Raw genomic sequence first — 25,823 nt, forward strand, 5'->3', positions numbered from 1 at the left:
AGGTGCAGAAATTGGGGCTGATCTGAGGCGTGAGAGTGCAGGATGTTAATTTCTCACTACTAAAAGTAGTATACAGCGGGGGCGTGGCCTGGGAAGCAATGGAGTAGGTCGCAGGTGAAGAGAGCTCTGCTGACCCAAACTCCGATTCTACCATCCTGTTACCATCTTAGCCATCAGACACTGTACTATCCATCTGGGGACACAATCAACTGATGAGGTCAAGATTGACATTTCCCTGCTGCGTCAGGACTTATCTAAAGTAAAAGATAGAGTAACCGAGGCCGAGACACGTATCGGAGCAGCGGAGGATATCATGCATCCCCTGAGCCACACCACGGAGGACTTGCAGCGCCAGATCCACCAGCTACACGCTCATCAAGACGATATGGAGAATCGTTTAAGACGATGCAACCTCCGTTTCATCGGTTTATCTGAGGCGGCTGAAGGCTCCAACCATGCTGAATATCTGGAATCCCTCCTGATCCAACACTTTGGAAGAGAAGCCTTCTCGGTCATGTTTGCAGTGGAACGGGCGCACCGCATCCCAGCTAAACCTCCACCGGTGGGAGCCCCCCCCAGGACCTTCATCGCCAAGTTCCTCAACTTTAAAGATAGAGACAAAATTCTGAGGTTGACCAGAGAGAAGGGAAACATTACTTTGGGCAATGGTCAGGTTGCGGTATTCCCTAACTTCTCTAATGAAGTTCAAAGAAAACGCGCGCAGTTCCAGGATGTCAAGCGACGACTCAGGGTGGCACACCTTAAATATGCTATGTTGTTCCCGGCCAGACTAAGAGTGGAGGAGGATGGCAAGGCCATATTCTTTGAAGACCCGAAGGCGGTAGCACCCTGGTTGGACAGGCACGGATGCCCAGACGGATGATCGGATATACGGCTGGATGCTGTGAGTACTGTTGCCATTGGCAGAAGATATCAGGCTCCATTTTTCTTCTAATTGTCCCCTTTGCTGTGGGGGGGGTAACTTCACCCCATCATTTATTATATTTTCTTACACAAAAATTCGAAAGCCTCCCTCTCCTTCTGGTTTTACCCCCTCCCCTCCCCCATTCTTATGACCCAAGCAATACCGAATGTGAAACTAGAGACTTCCTCTACTGAACACAGAGGGTCAGCTCCTCTTGTGACAACACTGGGGAGGTGGGGGAAACCCCCAGCTTGCTGACACTCATATATAAACCGGGATTTACAGATGCTTGGACTATAGAGTGTATCAACCTGTGTATTGTAGTGCCCCCACAGCGCATGTATGTAGATACTGCGGGGCTGCGGCCCCAAATATCCTGCACACTAGGATGACTATACATTCTTGCAGCGAGAGACTCACTCAGACAGAGCAAGAGACACATAGGACATCCTCTGTGACTCATCCATGCCTCACGCAGTGAATAATCGCTCCCACTTCGTATGCAACCCTTATTTTTTTCTTTTTTATATTGAACGTTCCAGCTCATAATACCCCAAGTACTGCACCTTCAGCCAATGTTGACAGCTGGACGCTAACTCATATAACGGTTGCTGGTTTAAGTAGAACACCTCCAGTCAGTTTGGAAGGCTGGAAGAAAATCCGAAAAATGGTTCATGGGTACAGTATGCAAGTTGGGGAGGTGAAAAGCTGGGTGGGAAGGAAAATGCCAGATCAGTAGATCAAAGCATTGGGAAATGTTGCACCGTTGTGGGCAAGTTATTGTGTTGGGAAAAGAACCTTAAAATATGTGGTTATTGTGTGAATTCTAGAGATGTTCTTAAAGTGATTAGGCAATGTGTGTTGTTGAGGTGCGCTGCCCTGCCAGTATATGTGTCCCCTGTAAGTCATGACCAATGGGACAGATATTAAATTTATGACTTGGAATGTGCGAGGTATGCGGGATAAAATTAAACATACAGCTATACTAACATTTATTAAAAGACAAAAGGCAAATATTGTAGCACTGGTGGAGACACATATCACTGGCCATCTGCAGGCAGTGCTGCGGCGCCCCTGGGTGGGATGGGCATATCGCAGCACACATACAAACTTCTCCAGGGGGGTCACGGTGCTAGTGGCTAAATCCACCCCGTTTTAATTGATTGCTTTGGAGACTGACCGGCAGGGTAGATATATCTTTATACATGCACTTGTTGGAGGAACCCCCTTGCTGATCATAGCCAGCTACATACCCCCCCGCATATAAATCTGATGTTGTAACAGAGGGCCTAGCGTTTATAGCGCAACACCCGACAATACCAGCAATATGGATGGGTGATTTTAACAGGACAATGTCCCCATATCTAGACCGACCGACACAAATAGGGGTGCCACTAGGCGCACCCACGCAGACCAGACTATCTAGCACCATGACAGAGTTTGCCCTGGTGGATGTGTGGAGGCACAGTAACCCAACAACCAGAGCATATACGTGCCATTCCACAAGCCATAATACTATGTCTAGAATAGACTTTGTACTGGTGTCCCAGATTCTACTACCTAAAGTCACGGGGTCAGGGATTGCACCAAGGCTATTATCAGACCATTCCCCATGTTGGGTGACAGTATCTCTGGGGAATGCCCCCCCTATACGCATATGGAGATTAAATCCCCACTGGCTGTCGCCCCTTACAGACCATGAATCCATTGAAAGAGAGATTAAATATTTCCTGGATAGACCTAGAATCCCACCCTCCCTCAACGCATTCTGGGATGACTTTAAGGAACAGGCCCGGTGGATTCTCAATACCAGAATAAATAGACTAAAACAGACATCCAATTTATCACTACAATTAACAACTGACAAGCTACAAGAACTGGAAACAATTTATAACTCCAATCCCACTCCCGAAAACCTAGGCAGGGTAAAATTACAATCCTGCATGGTAACACAGTTATGCACTGAAAAGGCCAAGCAAAGTATATTTTTCTGTAGGCAGAGAGTATATGAACAGGGGGAGAGGGCAGGCAGGTTATTGGCTTATCTAGCTCATATGGACGACAGGCCCCCCGGTAGTAGTTTCCCTAATAGACACTGAGGGAAATAGTATTACAGACCCCTTCCAGGTAGCATCCCAGTTTTTACAATTCTATAAAAACCTATATAAATCCCGTACAATGCATACACAAACGGAACTTCAGGCATACTTAAACACTATCCAATTCCCTAGATTAAAACCAGAACAAGTGAAATTACTAGATCCATAACTACTCAGGATATTTCCGATGCGATTGCCCAACTGGCCAAGTCTAAAGCTCCTGGACTAGATGGTCTACCCCTGGAGTTCTATGCAACATATTCAGAAACACTCATACCTAAACTCAGGGATCTTTATCAATCCATATTTGACACAAATTCGCTCCCTTTATCCATGCAGGAGGCCCAGATAATTGTGCTCCCTAAGCCAGGCAAGGATCCCCATTACCTGAGTCATATAGGCCTATTTCACGCCTACAGGTGGATATAAAGATACTAGCTAAAATACTGGCCAATAGATTGAACACAGCTATACTCACATTAATACATCCTGACCAAACAGGATTTATGCCAGGGAAAAACACTGCCATGAACATTAGGAGATTATATATGAACATACAGGCTCAGCATGACAATTCCGGAACCAGGGTGGTGGTAGCACTTGACACTGCCAAAGCCTTTGATTCCGTAGAATGGCCATATCTGTGGGAGTGTTTACGTAATTATGGCTTTGGTCCACAGTTCATGCAGTGGGTTAAGCTTCTTTACCAGACACCTAAAGCAAGGGTGTTTGTTAATGGCTGGCTTTTGGAGCAATTCCCTCTGGAGAGGGGAACAAAACAGGGATGCCCCCTGTCCCCCCTACTATATGCCCTGGCGGCGGAGCCACTGGCAATTGCCATTAGAGCAGACTCTAATATAAAGGGACTGAGAAAAGGTCATACAGTAGATAAAATAGGTCTATATGCTGATGACACAATTCTGTATCTGGCGGACCAAGGACCTTCACTGCAGGCTGCACTCGAAATTATTGAAAAAATGGGTAGCTACTCGGGATTGCTTATTAACTGGGACAAATCTCAAATTCTCCCACTGGACATCCCCCCCCCCCCAAAACAATCCCAACTCTTCCATTACCCAGAGTATCTAAAATTAAGTACCTAGGGGTAGAGGTCACTAGGACTTTGACAGACTACATACACTTAAATGTTACACCCCTATTTGACCTAATAAAGTCCAAAACCCAGACATGGTCCAGGCTGCCACTGGGGGTGATGGGACGTATAAATATAATAAAAATGATTTTGCTACCCAAAATACTATATATGATTTGGCATGCCCCTCTTTATATTCCTTTAAAAGTCTTTAAACAAATGGAAGCCATATTAAACTCATTTGTATGGGGTAATGGCAGACACAAACTGGCTTGGCATGTTTTAAAGAGCTACAAGATTATTACTCAGCAGCTCAACTCTCTCATATGTACCACTTTAATAAAGAGGAAATGCAACGTTATAGATCCCTGGTATGCAACAAACCGGGACACCCAGCATTTACCCCGATACAAGCTATTCTTAGAGGGAAACAAATTACTAAAAAACTCCCAAGGTATAATATGGGAATGTTGCTCCATCATCAAAGAATATGGGAAATCACGTTAAAAAAGCAAAACATTGGGAAAATTCATACCCACACCCACTATAACACCTCCCGGAGTTAGAATACCTATCAGACTCAACAGTATGGGCTACATATGGCATAATATACATTCATCAGGTGCTATCTGACTCCAGACTTAAGCAGTTTAAGGTGCTTAAGGAAAAGTATACCCTCCCTAGTCAGATGGCTTTTAAGTACTTGGAACTTCGCCATGCACTAAAAACACAACTATCAAATATGGATGTGGTGTTGGATTCTCCCCCAGTCCTGTATGTAATACTGGGGGAGAAACCCTCTAAACTCATCTCAACACTGTACCTACAGATTAGAAACAGTAGATCAAATGCTACTGCACAGAAGGCCAAAATGGAATGGGAAAAAGACATAGGCCCCATAGGGGAAGAAGACTGGGATGAAATAATGGAAGGGACCAGATTGACATCCCCTAAGCGTTCAGACAGACTGACACAAATATACATTATACATAAAGCATACTTGACTCCCCTTAAAAAGGCAAAATTTCTCCGTACATACGACCCGTCATGCCATTTGTGTCACGCAGCACCAGGTACGTTCTTCCATCTCGTATGGAGCTGCCCAAACATACAGACATATTGGACGCAGATTGTCCGATTCTTACATGACAATATGGGATCCCCGGTGGTACTGGACCCCAAACTATGTCTTTTGGGACTTCTGCCAGATGTAGAAATTGACAAATACCATGCTACATTTCTAAGGGAAACTCTGTTTATGGCACGTAAAGGCATAGCTAAGGTATGGATGCAGGCTCAGCCTCCCTCCATACGCGAATGGAAGAGGGATGTTAATGATGCACTGCCATTTAAAAAGTTAGTCTATGCCAATAGAAAATGTGCATATAAGTACTCAAAGGTGTGGGATAGATGGTTGGAGGATGGAGAAACATGCGCTTAGAACACCCTAATGCCTCGCAGACAGACCTACTTAGATAAAAATAAAAGATGACTGTTCTAATGAAGGTCTAAAATAGGTAAATCTCAAGTTAAAATGTATTGGTAGTGTAATGATATGAAGTCTCTTATATACTGGATGTATTCACCATCATAACCTTGTACCTTAACATGTTTGTATGTAGGAAGAATCTCACACAAAATGCCTGCAAAAATGTAATGTTTATTATTTCGCATAAGTAACTACATTGTAAAATGTTTTTCATTCAAATAAAGTTGTTTTTTTCCAATTAAAAAAAAAAGTAGTATACAGCATTTACTTTATAAAAAATCCTTTTTGTGATTGAGAGTGTGAAGTTAACATTTTTTTGTTATAAAATCGGCACGCTCAATTTCTTTGAAAACATTTTTCGGCACACTGTGCTCAAAAGGTTGCCTACCCCTGCTTTATGGTTTCCAGAGACATTTTTAGAAGTGGGCTGTATTGATACATTTTACAATTTTGATACTGAAAGAGACACTGTGGGGGTTATTTACTAAAGGAAAATCCACTTTGCACTGAAAGTGCACTTGAAATTGCACTGAAAGAGCACTTGGAAGTAAAGTCGCTGTAGATCTGAGGGGGACATGCAAGGAAAATAAAAAACAGCATTTTAGATTGCACATGATTGGATGATAAAATCAGCAGAGCTTCCACTCATTTCAGATCTACCCCTTAGATTTAGAGCAACTGCACTCCCAAGTGCACTTGCAGTGCAAAGTGGATTTTCCTTTAGTAAATAACCCCCCATATTACTTAGGGCTAGTTTACACTTGCTTCAAAACATGGCTTCGGACAGGCTTTGTTAAAGCTCTCTGAACCCTAGTCAAAGCTCCTTTCACTAAATGAAATGGTTAGCTTACAGTCCTGTTTACACCTTGCTTTTGCTTGGTGCTTCGATGAGGCTTCGATGAGGCTTTGGTGGAGCAGGACTGTAAGCTAACCATTTTATTTAGTGACAGGGGCTTTGACTAGCGTTCAGAGAGCTTTAACAAAGCGTGTCTGAAGCCTTGTTTTGAAGCAAGTGTAAACTAGCCGTTAATGTGTGTTGAAGCCGAAGCAAGTGTAAATGAGCCATAAAAGTATTGGGACGCCTGCCTTTACACATACATGAACTTTAATGGCATCCCAGTCTTAGTCTGTAGGGTTCAATATTGAGTTGGCTCACCCTTTGCAGCTATAACAGCTTCAACTCTTCTGGGAAGGCTGTCCACAAGGTTTAAGAGTGTATCTATGGGAATGTTTGACTATTCTTCCAGAAACGCATTTGTGAGGTCAGGTACTGATGTGGATGAGAAGGCCTGGCTCGCAGTCTCTGCTCTAATTCATCCCAAAGGTGTTCTATCGGGTTGAGGTGAGGACTCTGTGCAGGCCAGTCAAGTTCCTCCACCCCAAACGCGCTCATCCATGTCTTTATGGACACGTGGCTGTGTCCGTGCAGTTGCTGTGTCTGCATCCACCTTTATCATCTCCAAGGAGGATGCAGACACAGAAAACAGTGACTCAGCACACAGGATAGGTGTCAACACCCATCTGAATGAAGAGCAATGTGAGTTTTACAAGTTAGGTTTAGAAAACTGGTACATTATAATGTATTGCTCATTAGGGGACATGCATTAGGCTTGATTGACAAGGAGTTAACACAAGAATAAGGATCCTCTCTTTAGCTATGTGACTGTAATTTTCATTTCACATCGAGCATCAACAATCAAGTTTACAAAAATTCATTATTACGTTTTTTGGGCTTTGTGTTTTCAGCCCATTATGTATTCAGGAATAATAATTAGATTTTTCGGGTCTCATTATTTATTTTTTTTTGTCAAATGTTTTGGTGCTGAACCAGAAGCTCCCAAAGCAACTGCAACAGAATGTGAATGTGCCTCGTATGCCGCGTACACACGATCGGACTTTCCGGCATACTTGGTCCGGCGATCTTTTCGACGGACTTTGTACGCTAGGCGCGCCGGACTTAAAAACGGATGGACTTGGACACACACGATCACTCCAAAAGTCTGATGGTTTTGAATGCGGTGACGTACAGCACGTACGACGGGACTAGAAAAGGGAAGTTCAAGCCCCACTACGCCACCCTTTGGGCTCCTTCTGCTAATCTCGTGTTTATCTCGTGTTAGTAGAAGTTTGGTTAGAGACAATTCGCGCTTTTCACACTTCAGCTTATTTTGATTGTTTTCTGCGGTTCAGTTTGTGCTTATGAGGTTTGTATCTGCTTTTCAGTGCGTGTTGGCCAGTTCATAACCTGCCTAGCAGGCCGTTCTGGTCCGCTCGTTCCTGATTTTCAGGTCGTTCTTCATAGGCCTTGCTGTTCTTCAGTGCGTTTGTTATAAGTTTGTTTGTTTGACCAGCCGACCGTTTTGAAGCCATGTTGCGTAGACGTACTCGTTCTCGAGTTCGTGCTGCGTGGGGACTTGGTGTTGGGGTTAATACTTTGGCCCTGATTCCAGTCCATGAACAGGGCGAGGAGGAGTTCATGGATGAAGAATTGGTTGCGCCAGCGTGACCAATTCTCGCATATGCCTTTGCTCCGTGAGATCTGTGAGAATAATCCTGAGGATTTCAGGAATTTTCTCAGGATGACGGACCCCGTTTTTGAACGTCTGCTGGCTATGCTGACCCCCTATATCAGCAGGCAGGATACCTGCATGAGGCAAGCCATCAGTGCAGAGCAGAGGCTAGTTGCTACTTTACGTTACTTTGTCGACTGGGAGAAGTCTTCAGGACTAGAAGTTCTCAACAGGCATCTCACCCCAGGCTCTGGGGATCATAATCCCAGAGACCTGTTCTGCCATCATTCAGGTGCCATCATTCAGAAATGTATTTAATGTTTGCTAATGTATTGCCTAAATGTCCTCGTTACCTAATTACCATGCTCGGAATATGCTGGGAATGTCCCCTTTATCTTCAGGCATGGCTGTTTTTTTACGTTAATAATTTTTTGCCCTACATGCATATTACCCTTCAATAACCTCCCCACCATGCAGTCCTGGGTCCATTTATACTTCTAGCCTATAGTCCTTTGAACAATGTATATTGTCATCTCCATTGTACTGTTTTACCTTCCCCCACCCCCTCAAATGTTTGTAACTGTCATGTGTGTTCTTGGCCCCAATTAGTACCCCTCCCCCACCCCCTCAAATGTTTGCAACTGTCAGGTGTGTTCTTGGCCCCAATTAGTACCCCCCCCACCCCCTCAAATGTTTGCAACTGTCAGGTGTGTTCTTGGCCTCAATTAGTACCCCTCCCCCACCCCCTCAAATGTTTGCAACTGTCAGGTGTGTTCTTGGCCCCAAATAGTACCCCTCCCCCACCCCCTCAAATGTTTGCAACTGTCAGGTGTGTTCTTGGCCCCAATTAGTACCCCTCCCCCACCCCCTCAAATGTTTGCAACTGTCAGGTGTGTTGTTGGCCCCAATTAATACCCCTCCCCCACCCCCTCAAATGTTTGCAACTGTCAGGTGTGTTCTTGGCCCCAATTAGTACCCCTCCCCCCACATACAAATTGATCAATGGTCCAACAGAGGGGGTGAGTAATGTTATAAGTGTCCTTTTTTTTTTTTTTTTTAAATAACACATATTAATAATGTTCAACTGCTGTTGTTCAATAATGTTTTTGTGTAATCTGATATTCAAGTTATGTTTAAAAGTATTTATATTTTTTTTCTTGTTTGAATCCACAGTTTCCTTCAAACACACAGGAATGGCAGACTGTGGCCTCCCGGTTCGCTGACTGTTGGGACTTTCCCAACTGTGTCGGGGCGATCGATGGGAATCATGTCCGCATTGTGCCACCACCCCATTCGGGGTCTTATTTCTACAACTATAAGGGGTTCCATAGTGTAGTTTTGATGGCGGTGGTCTCGGCGCAATTGGAATTTATGTTCGTGGACGTGGGGAAGAGCGGCCGGATGTCTGATGGAGGAGTTTTTGCACAGACTGTACCAGCGTCTCCAGACTGGTGGCCTGGGGTTGCCACCTGATGACCAGAATGTGGATGGACTCCCCTCAGTTTTTATCGCTGATGAAGCGTTTGCTCTCGGCGAGCACTTGATGAGGCCATTCCCCCAAAGGACACTCACCCCTGAGAGGAGGGTATTTAATTACCGGCTGGCCAGAGCAAGAAGAGTTGTGGAGAATGCCTTTGGGATTCTGGCTAGCCGGTTCCGTTTGTTCCTCTCCGCAATCAATCTAGCTGAATACAAAATAAATCATGTGATCTTTGCTTGCTGTATTCTGCACATTTTTTTGGGAAAACATTCTTTAACATATGTATCTTCTGTTGGGCCTGAGGCCGGACTTGGTGCTGATGTACCACTCACAGGCCTGGAAAGTGGCCGTATTGGCTTGGCCCCCCAAACCGCACGTGAAGTGCGTGACAGATATGTCAATTATTTTAATGGTCGGGGGGCCATTGCAATGCCACAAGATCTTTAATTTGAATTTTAATTGGCCAATTCCTGTTTGCATTCTGTTTTGTCTGTCTCCTAGTGCACTTGTAGTGGCAAGTGCATTTCCCTTTGTCACTGTAACCACACAATTAAACTAAAAAATTGTATTGATAAATAAGAAGCCACACACATTGTAGTAGTAAAAACATTTTACTGTGTGCACATTGAAAGTTGCATTTTGATTGAACCTGTTTTTATATTTTTATTTATTTCATTATTTATTTATTTTTTTTTTAGTTTCGGCATATTTATCGAAAATATACATTTTTCAAAAAATTGTGCTTCACAACAGGGTTTTAAAAACCATAAGACCAAAAAATAAAAGGAACTTACAAAGTTCAACATGTTAATAACGGTGCTGGTGATGTCACCCATGTAAAACAAAAAAAATTGCAGATGCTCACAATTTCCACTGAAAAAAGGTTCAAGTCAACATGTGCTATCTCCCATCATGGGGGAGCAATTTATGTGTTTTGTGTGTGCAATCCCTTTGTTCCTCTCACAAACTAACATTATTCTGATGAAGGGGTGGCAAACACAAAACAAGTACATTGATATCCCCGATGGAAGATAGCACATGATGACACACCGTGTGCATCTGCAAAATTTTGACATTAGTATTTAGCAAGTTAAAACATTTTAGAAAACTAAAACTTGACAATGAAATGAAGAACATGATTGATGTTTTTAGGCAAAAAGTTATTAGATTCTGCCCAAAACATCAATCATGTTCTTCATTTCCTGTTGCATGCTGCCGATTTCTCATGCTGTCAATTTGGTCACGCATTCGATCAATTTGGCCATCCCTCACCATTATCTGGCCAATGAGTCTTTGTGCACTGTCTGTGCTAAATGGCTCCGCCGCTTGGCCTTCCACAACCAGAACATCACCTAAAATTTGTGGAAACATTTTTTTTTGTAAAATATGCACGCCTAAATAGATTAACTTAAGCTGGGGTGTCAGTCACTCACTTGGTGGGGTGCAAATATCGCACACTTCCTCCACCTCTCCTTCCTCCAGCTCGTCGGAGTGTGGTCTTGGGCTGGGGCTTGGGCTAATTTCAGCTTCTGGCTGGTGACTTGGGGGGTCCTGGGATCTTTGGATTGTTGTCTGAGTCTTTTCTCCCATATGAGAATTATACAAAAGGTATAGTTAAAACACAGTGATATTTCAGTCTTGAAAAAGGAATATGAAACGTTCATTAAAAGTTGTGGACAATTGTCATTTTTTTCCAACAAAACTTTTGAAGACAGGATCTACATTCACTCTGCCCAAAAAAGCCAAACAATACACATTTTCATGTAAGTTTCACAGATGCAGAGACCTCAAGTATCCCCTGGAGCCCCTATGTGTATTACCCACAAACATTTTCTCTGGTGTCACATAGTACACTAGTGCTCGTGAGTCCAGATGTGGAAACAGCTGCTGTGTCCTGTCCTTACATTACACTGAATCATTTTTGAAGAAGCATTATATTTTCCAACACATCTACACAACATCACCACATTTTTGGAATACGACAAATTATCAAGACCTAAATGTATGTCCAAACCCTGTACCATCGTATTTGGCGAAAAAAAAAGTCATTTTCTAAGTATCATGTTTTATATAAAGAACGGTCTTTACGAACGATGCTGTATAAACGAAAAGCATATGGATCAGCATGCAAGTTAAGTATCTCATTCGGAACACACAACAAGTACTCACTTTTTTTAGGCAGCTTCTTTATTCGCCAATATTGTTCGGGCTCCCTACTTTTGAGGTCAGACCACCGCTTCCTCAATTGTTCTTTAGCCCGTTTAGTGCCAAATTTATGTTCAAGAGCGGTGACAACTGAGGACATTATTTTGTCCTTCCGCTAATTGGGTCGGGTGTACGGTCCTTTTTTGCCATCGTAGTCCTCCCTTCTCAATATGGACACCATCTCCACCATTTCTTCAAAGGCCATGTTGGTGGCCTTATATCTCCTCTTGGATCTGGATGGTTGTGGCTCCGGGCTTTCCTCCGCGCTAGTTCCAGATAATCTCTCCGCCATCTTTCTCTGTATACTCCCACTGCGCAACGAAGAGTGAAGGGGCAGGGACAAATCGTACTAAAGAACGTCAGGGGCGGGCGACGCAGCCGTAGCATGACACATGCGCAGTGTATATAAAGCTATTACGCTGGCCAATGTATGTCCGAGCGGAAGTAGCGAGCGTCAGAAACGAAGGTAAGATTAAACGTGGGTGTGTGTTTGGTGAATGTGTTTGGTGTGTGTGTGTGTGTGTGTGTGTGTGTACCCTAGATTGAGCCAAATATAATACTGGGAGTTTAGACTAACATTACAGTTTTTATCTTGTGCCTTGTCTTTCAGCAAAAATGAATCCTTTTAAGGATCAAGATTTTTTGGCACGTTTTATTGATTTGTATGAAGAAAACAGAAACCTGTGGGAGGTCAAGCACCCATTATATTCCAATAGAGAGGCAAGGAAGGCAACACTGGGCACACTTTTGGAATTTGTGAAGACTTGAGTCCCCCAGGCAGACCTTAAGTTTGTGGACACTAAAACTGGTATCTTGCGCAACATGTATAGGCGGGAACACAGGAAGATCCAGGAGTCACGCAGATCCGGAACAGCAGCAGACCAGGTGTATGCCCCCAAGCTGTGGTACTACCAAAAAATGCGATTTCTGGATGACCAGACAGAAGCAAGGCAATCACTTTCGTGCCTTCCCTCCAGCCTTCCCTCCACCTCCACCCTTCCCTCCACCCTTCCCTCCACCCTTCCCTCCAGCCTTCCCTCCACCTCCACCCTTCCCTCCAGCCTTCTCTCCACCTCCACCCTTCCCTCCACCCCAGCTGAGGAGTCCCAAGAAGAACTGGGCCCTTTCGTCCTTGATGAGGTAGATGCGCCCAGCTTCAGCCAGGTATACTTTTTTGTTTAATTTGGGATTGTGTAAATATTAATGATGTAAACCTCTAAATGTTTTAAGTGCTTCACCAAAAATTACTTCATCACAATTATTAATATGTAGACATATCACTAGACAGTAGTGCACAAAAATAGACTTCAAATATTGGTGAGCAGCTAGAATAATGGTGGGGTCAAAATGATAGCCTTTAATATTTGTTTAGAATTATATTTGCAAGTCATGAGCTGAAAATTGTGTGTGATCGCGTAAGCAAAAATTACAAATACTGGTATGTCCCTTTTTTTACCCAGGATGAGCTCAGCCAGGAGGAGTCTGTGCCCAGAGGTATAGAGGAGGAGGCCTTGCCCAGTGGGAGAGAGGAGGAGGCCGTGGCTGGGCCCAGTAGAAGCCTCACGGAGTGTCAGGTGTCTCCCCTCCACATTACCACCAAAAGGGCAAGAAAGATGACCCGAATTGAGGAGGAATCACTAGCCCTCATTCGCGAAGCCAGCCAAATCCTCAGCACACCACCCAACGCGGAAGAGGCGTATGGAACCTATATGGCCACCAGATTGCTGGAACTCGAAAAGGGGCAACGCCTTCTCTGCGAGGGTCTGATTTTTCAAGCCTATCAGAAGGGCTTGAGAGGGGAGCTTACTGCAAAATCATATATAGCAGATGAAGCCACTCCTCCTGCTACTCCTCCTCCTGCTCCTCCTCCTGCCCCAAGTACACCACCAGAGGCACAGGCTCCAAGGAAGGCTGCAGTGAAGCGTGGAGGGAAGGCTGCAGGGCAGCGTACAGAGAAGGCTCCATGGAAGACTCGGAAGTGATTGGCTGGCTTCTGTCTGGTCTGACTTCTGACTGTGCTCCCTGTGCTCCCTAGGCGAAAGATACCAATTTTATTGTCCTCTAATTTGATGTGTGTTCTGGGGGACAAAAGGCTTCGCACATTCCAAAAATGTCTCCAGTGTTGCCTTCCTCATTTCTGTTTTGACCCAAATAAATGGATATTTTCGTTACCTTACATTATTGACTATGTGTTTTGATTCAAAAAGGACATTTGGTTTGTGAGTAGGCAGGTACAGGTCAAAAAGACTATATGTGGGTTATTTACAAAAGGCTAAATCATTTTGCAATTCAAGTGCAAAGTGCTATTGCAAAGTGCACTTGATAAATTGCACTGCAAGTGCACTTGTTGGAAGTGCAGTTGCTGTAAATCTGAGGGGAAGATCTGAAATGAGGGGAAGCTCTGCTGATTTTATCATACAATCATGTGCAAGAGTATTTTTTTTTGGGGGGGGGGGGTTCCTTGCATGTGCCCCTCGGATCCACAGCGAATGCACTTATAAATGCTCTTTCAGGGCAATTCCAAGTACAATTTGCACTAGTAGTGAAAAATGATTTTGCCTTTTTAAAATAACCCCCCTATGTCTAATTAACAAGGGACACCAACCTCATTAAGATTCATTAAAACAATAAAAATTATTAAGTTTATTGTGGTAACTTGAAACTCAAAATCCAAAAAAACAAAAAAAAAACATTTTGGATAATTTAGCACAGATTGTAAAATCTATATTGTTGAAATCTGTAAAAAATAAAAATGAGTCCAAAAACAAATTTGCTACTTTATTTCTGGAGATTTGGCTTTTCAAAAATCTAATATTAGTCATGGCATGAGGATAAATCATGAAGAAAGTAGTTGTGTGAATATAAGAAGCCAAAGAACTTCCTTCTTCTCGCATTATAAAGAAAAAAAAATGCGCTGTATTAAAAGATCACAGAAGAGGAATCTGCTAGCTTCAATACGAAGGCTAGTTTTACCAGACCGAGCGCTTCTGTCTTGTAATTGCTTCAGAGCATGTGTCAGTTTGAGTTGGTCGGACTAGCACACAGACGACCGGTTTGTCCGATAGAAAGAAGAGTCCATCGGACAGATTTGAAACATGTTTCAAATCTAAGTCCATCAAACTTTTGAGAAAACAAAGTCCGCTGGAGCCCACACACGATCGAATTGTCCGACGGACTCTGGTCCGCTGGACCAAGTATGCCGGAAAGTCCGATCGTGTGTACACAGCATAACAGCTCTCTAATGTCCAAAGATGTATGACGATTAGGTTAGGTACTTTCAAAACTCACTGCTGCCATCTAGTGCTCAGATAATAGAATGTGACACAGTAGTCATTTCTGTGGGAATGTTACCAAACCCCTAAAGACCAATCCAACTATAGAACCACAATGACTAGCTCCCATGATAACCTATGAAGAAAATCTCTGGATTTTTAGGTTAAAAAAATAAAGCCTTGCTACCCTGCCAGTAATATATTCACAATTTTACAAACGGAAAGCAGCTCACAATACATAATGCAATTAAAACCTTTTTTCATATATACAATAAGCAGCAAAAATTTGAAATTACAAAAACAGAAATCACTTAAAAGACTTGAGCTTGACTGAAATATCATCATAGTATTCATAACACCGGACTTCATAAAATTAAGGCAAATATTTGACAGTTTGTTAATGACATCACTAATTTTCTGTCCTGCCCCAGAAACAAATCTTTCCTTCACCAGAGACTACACGGATAAAGATAAACCTGTCCTGTACCAGTTACTAGAGGGGTACAAACCTGTCCTTAAAGTGTTACTAAACCCACAACAGCAAAATAAGTCTGCATATGCACTAAAAAAGCTTGTTATACTCACTGTGGAACCTAAGGGGTTAATCCTCTGCATTGTTTAAAAAGGCTGTTTTATCCTGTCTCCTCTGATCCTCCCCGTCTTCCACTGTCCCCAATATGTTTCTTGATAAAACTGAAAAGGACTCGCTGCTCCATGTGAAGTAAGTGTCAGGGCTGGGCTCAGCCCTTCCTTCTCTGAGCTGGCCGCTCAGCTGTCGGCTAATTGCCATCTCCTATCTCTCCACAGTGACTCACCTGTTGATGATATCCTGCTCGTCAGTCCTGCCTACTTAAGCCATCCAGCCCAGATGATCTTTGCCTTCACCTTGGTCACATCTCTAGAGACGCTGTCCTGTGTTCCTGTTAAAGACTTGCTTGGCTGACATTCCTTCTGGTTCCAGTTCCTGCTTGCTGTTCTACTACGCTCATCCAGGCTCCCTGACATTTTGGCTTGTCTGACTATCTGTTCTGGTTCCTGAACTCTGGCTATGTTTTCACTACGTTTACTCTGTTTACCTTCTTTTATTATTATTAAATAGGGATGAGCTGAACACCCCCCTGTTCGGTTCACACCAGAATATGCGAACAGGCAAAAAATTTGTTTGAACACGCAAGCACCGTTAAAGTCTATGGGACTCGAACATGAATAATCAAAAGTGCTAATTTTAAAGGCTTATATGCAAGTTATTGTCATAAAAAGTGTTTGGGGACCTGGGTCCTGCCCCAGGGGACATGGATCAATGCGAAAAGAGTTTTAAAAACGGCCGTTTTTTCGGGAGCAGTGATTTTAATAATGTTTAAAGTGAAACAATAAAAGTGTAATATTCCTTTAAATTTCGTACCTGGGGGTATCTATAGTATGCCTGTAAAGGGGCGCATGTTGTTTAGAACAGTCTAACAGCAAAATGACATTTCAACGGAAAAAAAGTCATTTAAAACTACTCGCGGCTATTAATGAATTATCAGTCCGACAATACACATAAAAGTTCATTGATAAAAACGGCATGGGATTTCCCCACAGGGGAACCCTGAACCAAAATTTTTAAAAAAATGGCGTGGGGGTCCCCCTAAATTCCATACCAGGCCCTTCAGGTCTGGTATAGATATTAAGGGGAACCCCATGCCAAAATTTAAAAAAAAATGGCGTGGGGGTCCCCCTCAAAATCCATAACAGACTCTTATCCGAGCACGCAACCTGGCAGGCCGCAGGAAAAGAGGGGTGGACGAGAGAGCGCCCCCCACATTGGGAGGGTGCTTTGAGGTCCCCCCCAAAGCACCTTGTCCCCATGATGGGGACAAGGGCCTCATCCCCACAACCCTTGCCCGGTGGTTGTGGGGGTCTGCGGGGGAGGGGCTTATCGGAATCTGGAAGCCCCCTTTAACAAGGGGACCCCCAGATCCTGGCCCCCCCGTGTGAAAGGTAAGGCGGTACAAAAGTACAAAAGTACCCCTACCATTTCTTTTTTTTTTTTTTCAAATAACAGTTTTTATTGGTCACAGGTATATAAAAGTACAAAAGAATTGTAGTTTGCTCAATACAGAATACAATTGGTAGACATTCAAACTGGTATTCAGTAGGCAATAGGATATATTCATCTAGATAAAGTAAAGATGTAGTAAATTCTTCATCCGCAAAATTCGTCAACCAACAGATATCTATTTTGTTCTGGACATAGTCCAACAATAAGGAGAAGGATAGTAGAAAGAGAAAGGAGGAGAAAAGAGAATGTAGGAAGGAGGGGGGGTGAGGGGGGAGGGAGGCTCTGTCGCCAGCCTAGGGTGGGTCCTCCCGCCTTTGCCAGTCCTCCCAGACTTTGTCATGTATTTCCAGTCTATCTTGTAAACGGGCTGTCATTTTTTCCATGAGCTCTATATCCTTTATTCTGGTGAGTACCCCTACCATTTCACAAAAAAAGTGTCAAAATTGTTAAAAATGACAAGAGACAGTTTTTAACAATTCCTTTATTTAAAGTCTTCTTCTTTCCATCTTCTTTTTTCTATCTTCTTTCTTCTATATTCCTTCGGTTTCTTCCTCCATCTTCTTCTTCCTCTGGTTCTTCCTCCGATCCTCTGCTTCTTGCTCCGGTGTTCTCGTCCGGCATCTTCCTCCGCCCACTATTTCACGTAAACCACGCCCATTTTTCCTTCTTAGTTTTTTTTATTGCTATGTCACACCTACAAACGCATGTCCCGCCCCCTAATTATTATACGGCTCCGCCTACAGCCAAAAAAGTGTCCCACTTTTTTTTTTTTGCAATGTTGGCAACTATGTGTGTCCTGTTTGCATTTGTTCTGTGTGCAGGTGTCCTGTGTGCATGTGTCCTGTGTCCCTGTGCAGCCTACCTGAGCCCTGTGCAGCCTCCCTGTGGTGATTTCCATCCTCCCTGTGGCGATCTCCATCCTCCGATCAGCGTGTGATAATACACTTCGGCGGCCATTCCACTGTTCAAAAGCCGCGCCTCCTCCTCGTCTGTTATAGGCAGAACATTCAGTAGTCAGCGGTCAGCCTATCACGGACATTCTCTCATTCTCATACCACGGACGAGGATGAGAGAATGTCCGTGATAGGCTGTACACTGACAGCTGTTCAGCCTATCACAGATGAGCAGGAGGCGCGGCTTTTGAAAGCTGGAATAGCCTCCGAACGAATTATCACACGCCGGCCGCCGTCTGCCTGCATGACACACTGATCATGCAGACAGAAGGCGGTGACTCGAGTATAAGTCGAGAGGGGCACTTTCAGCCCAAAAAAAAGGGCTGAAAAATTTGACTTATACTTGAGTATATACAGTATGTCTATGATATGTATCCCCTAGAGGGGGACTGTTTGTAGGTCTAATAGAATAGTTGATCAAGTGTGTCTCCTGCCATTGATTACCACCCCTTCAACACCTGTAATTATAGGGGGTGGACCTATATAAGATCTACTAGCAGGATATGTCTTTGTAATAATTAAGCACATTTGTACTGTGTGAAACACGTCTACGAGATTGTGTATTGGTGTCCCCTGGTATCACCACAGTGGCATTTGGAACCACCTGATGTGCAGCCATCTCTTTTCATTTTGATGTCTCCTGATAATACAGAGCCAGGGGACAGGCTGCACATGCTCAGTTTGGTGTGTATTGCTAGAAAGTTTTTTTCTTGGGAGTGTGCATGTGATCAGCACAGGGCCAATTAGCACTGTCCAGATAGAGGGTCAGGGGTCCTGCATCCTGATAAGATATTTAGTGCAGAATGAAAATTCCTCCTACAAGCTTTAACCAGGCACTGATAGAAGTCACAGGATTGCTAAATACTGCTGATGAGAAAATGTATTTAACGGTTTATATTTACTAAAGTAATTGCATTTCCATGTGCTGGTGGGAGACCAGATATAGTGAATGCAGGGTCCTGGGTTTGGTAATACTTCAACCAGAGACTAGAGGGGTACAAATCTGTCCTTTACCAGAGACTAGTGGTAAACAATAACTATAAATAAATACATTTAAAAAAAAAGTTTTAAACATTTAAATAGACACATGAAAAAATAAACTAAAAATATTTAGAGCTCCTCCTCCCATACATATACAAAAACACACGTGTTAAGTCACCTACGTAGGAAAATGGCGATTGCCCTACACATGTTATATATCACCATGCACATTGGAGTGAGGGCAATAATTTTAGCACCAATGTTCCTGCGTAACTCTAAACGGATGACCTGTAGAGGCTTTTAAAGTGTTGCCTATGATAAAAATAGGCTACTGAAGTTTTTTGCCGTTTCATGGGCGCACGCAATTTTAAGGTTTGACATGCTGGGTATCTATTTACCTGGCACAGCCTCATCTTTTATATCTTACCAGAAAATTGCGTAATAAATTGCATTCATGTGCCCAAAAATGAACGTTAGTGTATTATATATATATATATATATATATATATATATATATATATATATATATATATATATATATATATATATATATATATATATACACACACACAGTATATACAGGGATCATTTGCTGCAAACCTCCCAATCGCTCCAAACATAATGCAATGTCTATGCATGTCACGATGGTCTAATCCCTTGTTAGAACATACACTATATTACCAAAAGTATTAGGACGCCTGCCTTTACACACACATGAACTTTAATGGCATCCCAGTCTTATGCCCCGTACACACGGTCGGACTTTGTTCGGACATTCCGACAACAAAATCCTAGGATTTTTTCCAACGGATGTTGGCTCAAACTTGTTTTGCCTACACACGGTCGCACAAAGTTGTCGGAATTTCCGATCGCCAAGAACGCGGTGACGTACACCACGTACGACGAGACTAGAAAAGGCCGGTTCAGAACCAAGCGCGGCACCCTTTGGGCTCCTTTTGCTAATCTCGTGTTAGTAAAAGTTTGGTGAGAGACGATTCGCGCTTTTTCAGACTCGTGGCTTTCAGATCGTTTTCTGCCGTTCAGTTTGTGCTTGTGGGTTTGTATCTGCTCTTCAGTGCGTGCAGTCAGTTCGTATCAGAGTTTTCTGTGCGATCTTGCCCGCTCGTTGCTGTTTTTCAGGTCGCTCTTCACAGGCCTTGCTGTTCTTCAGTGCGTTCTGTTACTTCGTTCTGAGCAGCCGACCGTTTTCTAGCCATGTTTCGTATGCGTACTCCTCGTAGAGTTCGTGCTGTGCGGGGGCTTGGTGTTGGGGTCCTGACCTTGACACAAGTCCAGTCCATGAACAGGGTGGGGAGGAGTTCATGGACCAAGAATTGGTTGCTTCAGCGTGACCAGTTCTGTCATATGCCTTTGCTCCGTGAGATCCGTGAGAATAATCCTGATGATTTCAGGAACTTTCTCAGGATGACGGACCCCGTATTTCACCGTTTGTTGGCTTCGCTGACCCCCTATATTAGCAGGCAGGATACCTGCATGAGGCAAGCCATCACTCCGGAGCAGAGGTTGGTCGCTACCTTGCGGTATTTGGCCACAGGGAGAAGCCTGCAGGACCTCAAGTTCTCGACAGGCATCTCCCCCCAGGCTCTGGGGATCATTATCCCAGAGACCTGTTCTGCCATCATCCAGGTCCTGCAGAAGGAGTATATGAAGGTAAGATTTTTATCCTTTTATATCACATTTTATTGTATTGAATGTTTGATAATATATTGTATTTCTTCCCTCATTCCCTAATTACCATGATTGTAATATGCTGTGAATGTCCCCTTTGTTCTCATGCATGCTGGATTTTTAGGTAATTATTATTTTATGTCCTTCATACATATTTGCCCTTCAATAACCTCCCCAGCATGGTGTCTCCTGGCCTATATTCACCTCATGTAGTCACTTAACAATGTATTTTATCAGCTCCATAGTAGTGCTTTACCCCAAACACCCCCTAAAATGTTTGGAAATGTTATTTTTGATTTAAATTCGGGCAGAGTGCCAGAGGCTTTTTTTTGTGGTGTCCCCAAATTTTTTGTAACCCTCCCTCCCCCCAACTGCTAAGTCAGCTGATCACAATTCTCTATCCTCAATCATCTATCTGCTGACTTTGCCAAACCCATACACACTATACCCATCTCTTTACTGGTCAGATTTATGGATGAATTCCCCAAAGCATGTAGTGCAAGGGCCTGCCTGTATACTTTCCAATGGTACTGTTTAAAGTTTTTGGATCCTATTATTATCTTGATAGGTAATAGCAGAATGTTCAAATGTCCTCAAATGTGTACAGTGTGTATTTATATCTTTGTATTATGACACTTCTTACCTGTCCAGTGGTCTGCCAATAGTGTAACTAAGGAGGGGCTGTTCCAAGTAATACCCTGTATTTAGGCATTCATCTCTCAATGAAGTGAAGAGGGTTACCTGTCCAAGAGTTCCCCCCCTATAATGTTAGAAATGGCCCATGAGAGGGGGGGAGGGGGAATATGATAGGTGTACCTTATACTTTGTTGTTGTTAAATTCCCCTTAGTAAATGCTATCTGGAGGTTGCCCCATAATGTTTGTGTCTAATCTGCTTGCCATGTTTCTGTGAAAAAATAGTAATGTTTATTGTTTTTTCCTCAACAGTTTCCTTCAACGCCACAGGAATGGCAGACTGTGGCCTCCCACTTTGCCCAGCGGTGGGACTTTCCTAACTGCGGAGGGGCAATTGATGGGAAACATGTCCACATCGTCCCACCACCCAACTCGGGGTCGTACTATTATAATTACAAGGGGTTTAATAGTATAGTGATGTTGGCGGTGGTGTCAGCTAATTACGAGTTCTTGCATGTGGACGTGGGGAAGAATGGCCGGATGTCCGATGGTGGAGTGATCGCCCAGACGGAGTTCTACAGGCGTCTCCAGAATGGCAGCTTGGACTTGCCACCTCCAGAGGACAATGTTGAAGGTCTCCCATTTGTGTTAGTTGCTGATGAAGCATTTGCGCTGGGGGACCACCTGATGCGGCCATTCCCGATGAGGACCCTCACCCCGGAACAGAGGGTTTTTGATTACCGGCTGGCCAGAGCCCGAAGAGTGGTGGAGAACACATTTGGAATCCTGGCCAGCCGGTTCCGATTATTTCTGACACCCATCCATATGGCGGAGTATAAACTGAACCATATAATACTTGCCTGCTGTGTTCTCCATAATTTTTTAAGAAAACATTCAGCCAACTATGCTGGCTCAGTTGGGCCTGAGGCCGGAATCCCTAAGCCATCAACACTGACGGCGCTTGAAAGTGGCCGTCCTGGCTTGCCCTCCCTGAATGCCCGTGATGTCCGGTTACGCTACCTGGAGTTCTTTGCGGGTAGGGGGGCTATCAATATGCCAGACAATCTGTGACACCTTTTTCAAATAAAAAACAACCAAAAGAAATTCTTTGTGGACATTTACTGCTTGTGTTTGTTTTAGCTGACCCTGACAGAAATGTGTTGAGTGCAGAAAATGTTGTGATTGGGTAACCTTATAAAAAACAGTGTTGGCTGGTACTTCCTAAATGCAAAAACACATTTCACTACAAGTGCACTTGCAACTGCACTGAACCTGCACTTGTAGTGCAAAGTGTATTTGCCCTTAGGAAATAACCCCCATTTTTGCATAAAACAGCAATTACATCACCCCAAAAGTGTTGTAGTGTTGAGACAATAATCCACACATTCTTGAGTAAGGCACTTTTTTATACCTGCACAATCACATGTGCATTTCCCAAAGGTTTTTAAAACAAACCAACATGTTTGTTGTATAACAATGTTTGCTGGAGCATTATCAAAAATCGAAATATCAATTTCAGATAAAACAGGCCTGTGTAAAACCAACAAGAAAGCCAAAAAACTTGAACTTACAAAGTTCACATTAGGTAAAACCTGAAGGCTATATCAGACATCAGTATTTAGGAACTGGGTTTGATATAGCGTTTCGATGGGGGGAAATCACCCCTGGAAAAGCCAAATTTGGAAGATGCACACCAATTTACGAATGTCAACATGTGCTATCTGCCATCAGGGGGGATCAAGGGACGTGTTTTGGGGGAGCAAGCCCTTCCTCAACGCTACTTTATAATTGAGGAAGGGGTTGCACCCCCAAAAATGCGTCCATTGATCTCCCGTGATGGCAGATAGCACATGTTGGCACACTGTGTGCATCCTCCAAATTTGGCTTTTCTAAACATTGAAAAAAAAAAAAAAAAAAAGAAAACACATACAAATCAATGGTAAATGGTTGTATGTGTTTTGTTTTTTTTTTTTTTTTTTTTTTCCTTTTTTTCTTTAACATTCTGCTTAAAAATGTGTGAATCAGTACTGCTTGGACCTTGAAGAAGGGGACATACCCCGAAAGCTTGTCCTGAAAAATTGTATGTTAGTGCAAATAAAAAAAGTATCACGGACAGTACTCAATTTTCTCTGTCACAATTGCACTAATACGGCTACAACAAATCTAAACATTGAAAAAATTTTCGTACGATAAAACAGGTGATTTTGTGGGGTTTAAATTCGCCCCAAAACATCAATGATGTTATTATTTTTTTTAATAACATCACTGATTTGTTGCTGGATGTTTTGCAATTGGAGATTACACCCCATGATCTCCCCAATCAGTATCTGGGCACTTTCAGATGTAAAGCGTTCTGGATCACGATCACCTAAAAAGAGATAAAGAACAAAAAAAAAAGGTCTCAAAAATCTGCCACCATCCATCTCTTTTACCTGAGTCTGTGGTCGCAGACACTCACCTGTTGTGGTGCCAATCTCCACCACGTCTTCTTCTTCCTCCTGCTCAGCTTCTTGGGTTGGTATTTCCCCTTCTTCCAGAGGGGGGGGGTCTCTGGTCTCCTGGGATGAGGGGTGTCCGAGTCTTTTCTCCCCTATGTAAAACAAAAATGGTATAATTAGCACACAGATATTTGATGGCAGAACTAGAAATAGGAAACATTGCTTGGAAGTGGGGTACAATTGTCTATTTTAGCAGAGTTCCAAGATGTATTTTTTTTATTGGCCTTTGTCAAGCTGCAATACTTTACCTGTTTAGTACAAGCTTCACAGATGTAGCCCCCCTATAGTATACACTGGAGCACCTGTGTGGCCCCCCTAATAAAAATGGTGTTCTTGTGTCCCACACTAGTGCTCCAGTGTCCAGATGTGAAAACAGCTGCTGAGTGTCCTCTCCTTACACACAATCTAGTTTGCATTTCATTCTAGTAACAAACCCATCTACACAAACAAATATTTGGCATCCAAGTAGGCCCCCAAAAATGTGTGAAAATGCATATGGCCTAAACAATGGTGTTCTAGAGGCCGAAAGAAAAATGTTTGATACGAACGAATAATGGGCCCATGAACATTAAAGTTGACCTTTTTAAACGTTACAATTAATAAAAGCATATGGAGCAGAACGAACGTAATAAAGACAGAAAGAATAGGAACACAGCACAACTACTTACTTTTTTGCAGCACTCTCCGGATCTTTCGGTACTGCTCTGGCTCTCTCAACTTCAGGTCCGACCACCGCTTCCTGAGCTGATCTTTAGATCTTCGTACCCCGAAATTCCTCTCAAGACTCCTGACCACTTTCGCCATGATCTTGGCCTTTCGGATGTTCGGGTTGGGGTAAGGCCCATATTTTCCGTCATAGTCGGACTTCCTCATGATGTCGACCATCTCCAACATCTCCCCAAACGACATATTTGTGGCCTTAAAACGTCTCCTTCTGGATCGGGACGTGCCTGGATCCGGGCTTTCCTCCTCCTCCTCGTTGCTAGAATTAGCACGCACCTGTTGTAACTCCGCCATGTGCTCTTCACCCACTGCGCCGAACGAAAAGGGGCAGGGAATACACTAGAAAGAACGTCAGGGGCGGGCGGAGTTACACGCATGCGCAGTGTGTATAAAGCGTAACACGCGTGCGTATTACGTACGATCTGTGAGCGGAGGAAGGAGCACTGGACGCGCCGATCGTAAGAACGAAGGTAAGAGACAAACTTGTGCCTATACTGCTTCTAGATTGAGGCCTATATTGTAACAAGATTAGGAGAGTTTTGTCTGACATTAGGCTTTGTCTTGTGTTGTGTCTTGCAGTGAACATGGATATCTTAACCACTTCAGCCCCGGAAGGTTTTACCCCCTTCCTGACCAGAGCACTTTTTACAATTCGGCACTGTGTTGCTTTAACTGCTAATTGCGCGGTCATGCAATGCTGTACCCAAACGAAATTTGCGTCCTTTTCTTCCCACAAATAGAGCTTTCTTTTGATGGTATTTGATCACCTCTGCCGTTTTTATTTTTTGCGCTATACACGGAAAAAGACCGAAAATTTTGAAAAAAAATGATATTTTCTACTTTTTGTTCTAAAAAAAATCCAATAAACTCAATTTTAGTCATACATTTAGGCCAAAATGTATTCGGCCACATGTCTTTGGTAGAAAAAATGTCAATAAGTGTATATTTATTGGTTTGCGCAAAAGTTATAGCGCCTACAAACTAGGGTACATTTTCTGGAATTTACACAGCCTTTAATTTATGACTGCCTATGTCGTTTCTTGAGGTGCTAAAATGGCAGGGCAGTACAAAACACCCACAAATGACCCCATTTTGGAAAGTAGACACCCCAAGGAATTTGCTGAGAGGCATGTTGAGCCCATTGAATATTCATTTTTTTTGTCCCAAGTGATTGAATAATGACAAAAAAAAAAATTACAAAAAGTTGTCACTAAATGATATATTGCTCACA

Source organism: Aquarana catesbeiana, linkage group LG09 (genome assembly GCF_042186555.1).
Source record: "Aquarana catesbeiana isolate 2022-GZ linkage group LG09, ASM4218655v1, whole genome shotgun sequence".
Classification (NCBI taxonomy): Eukaryota; Metazoa; Chordata; class Amphibia; order Anura; family Ranidae; genus Aquarana; species Aquarana catesbeiana.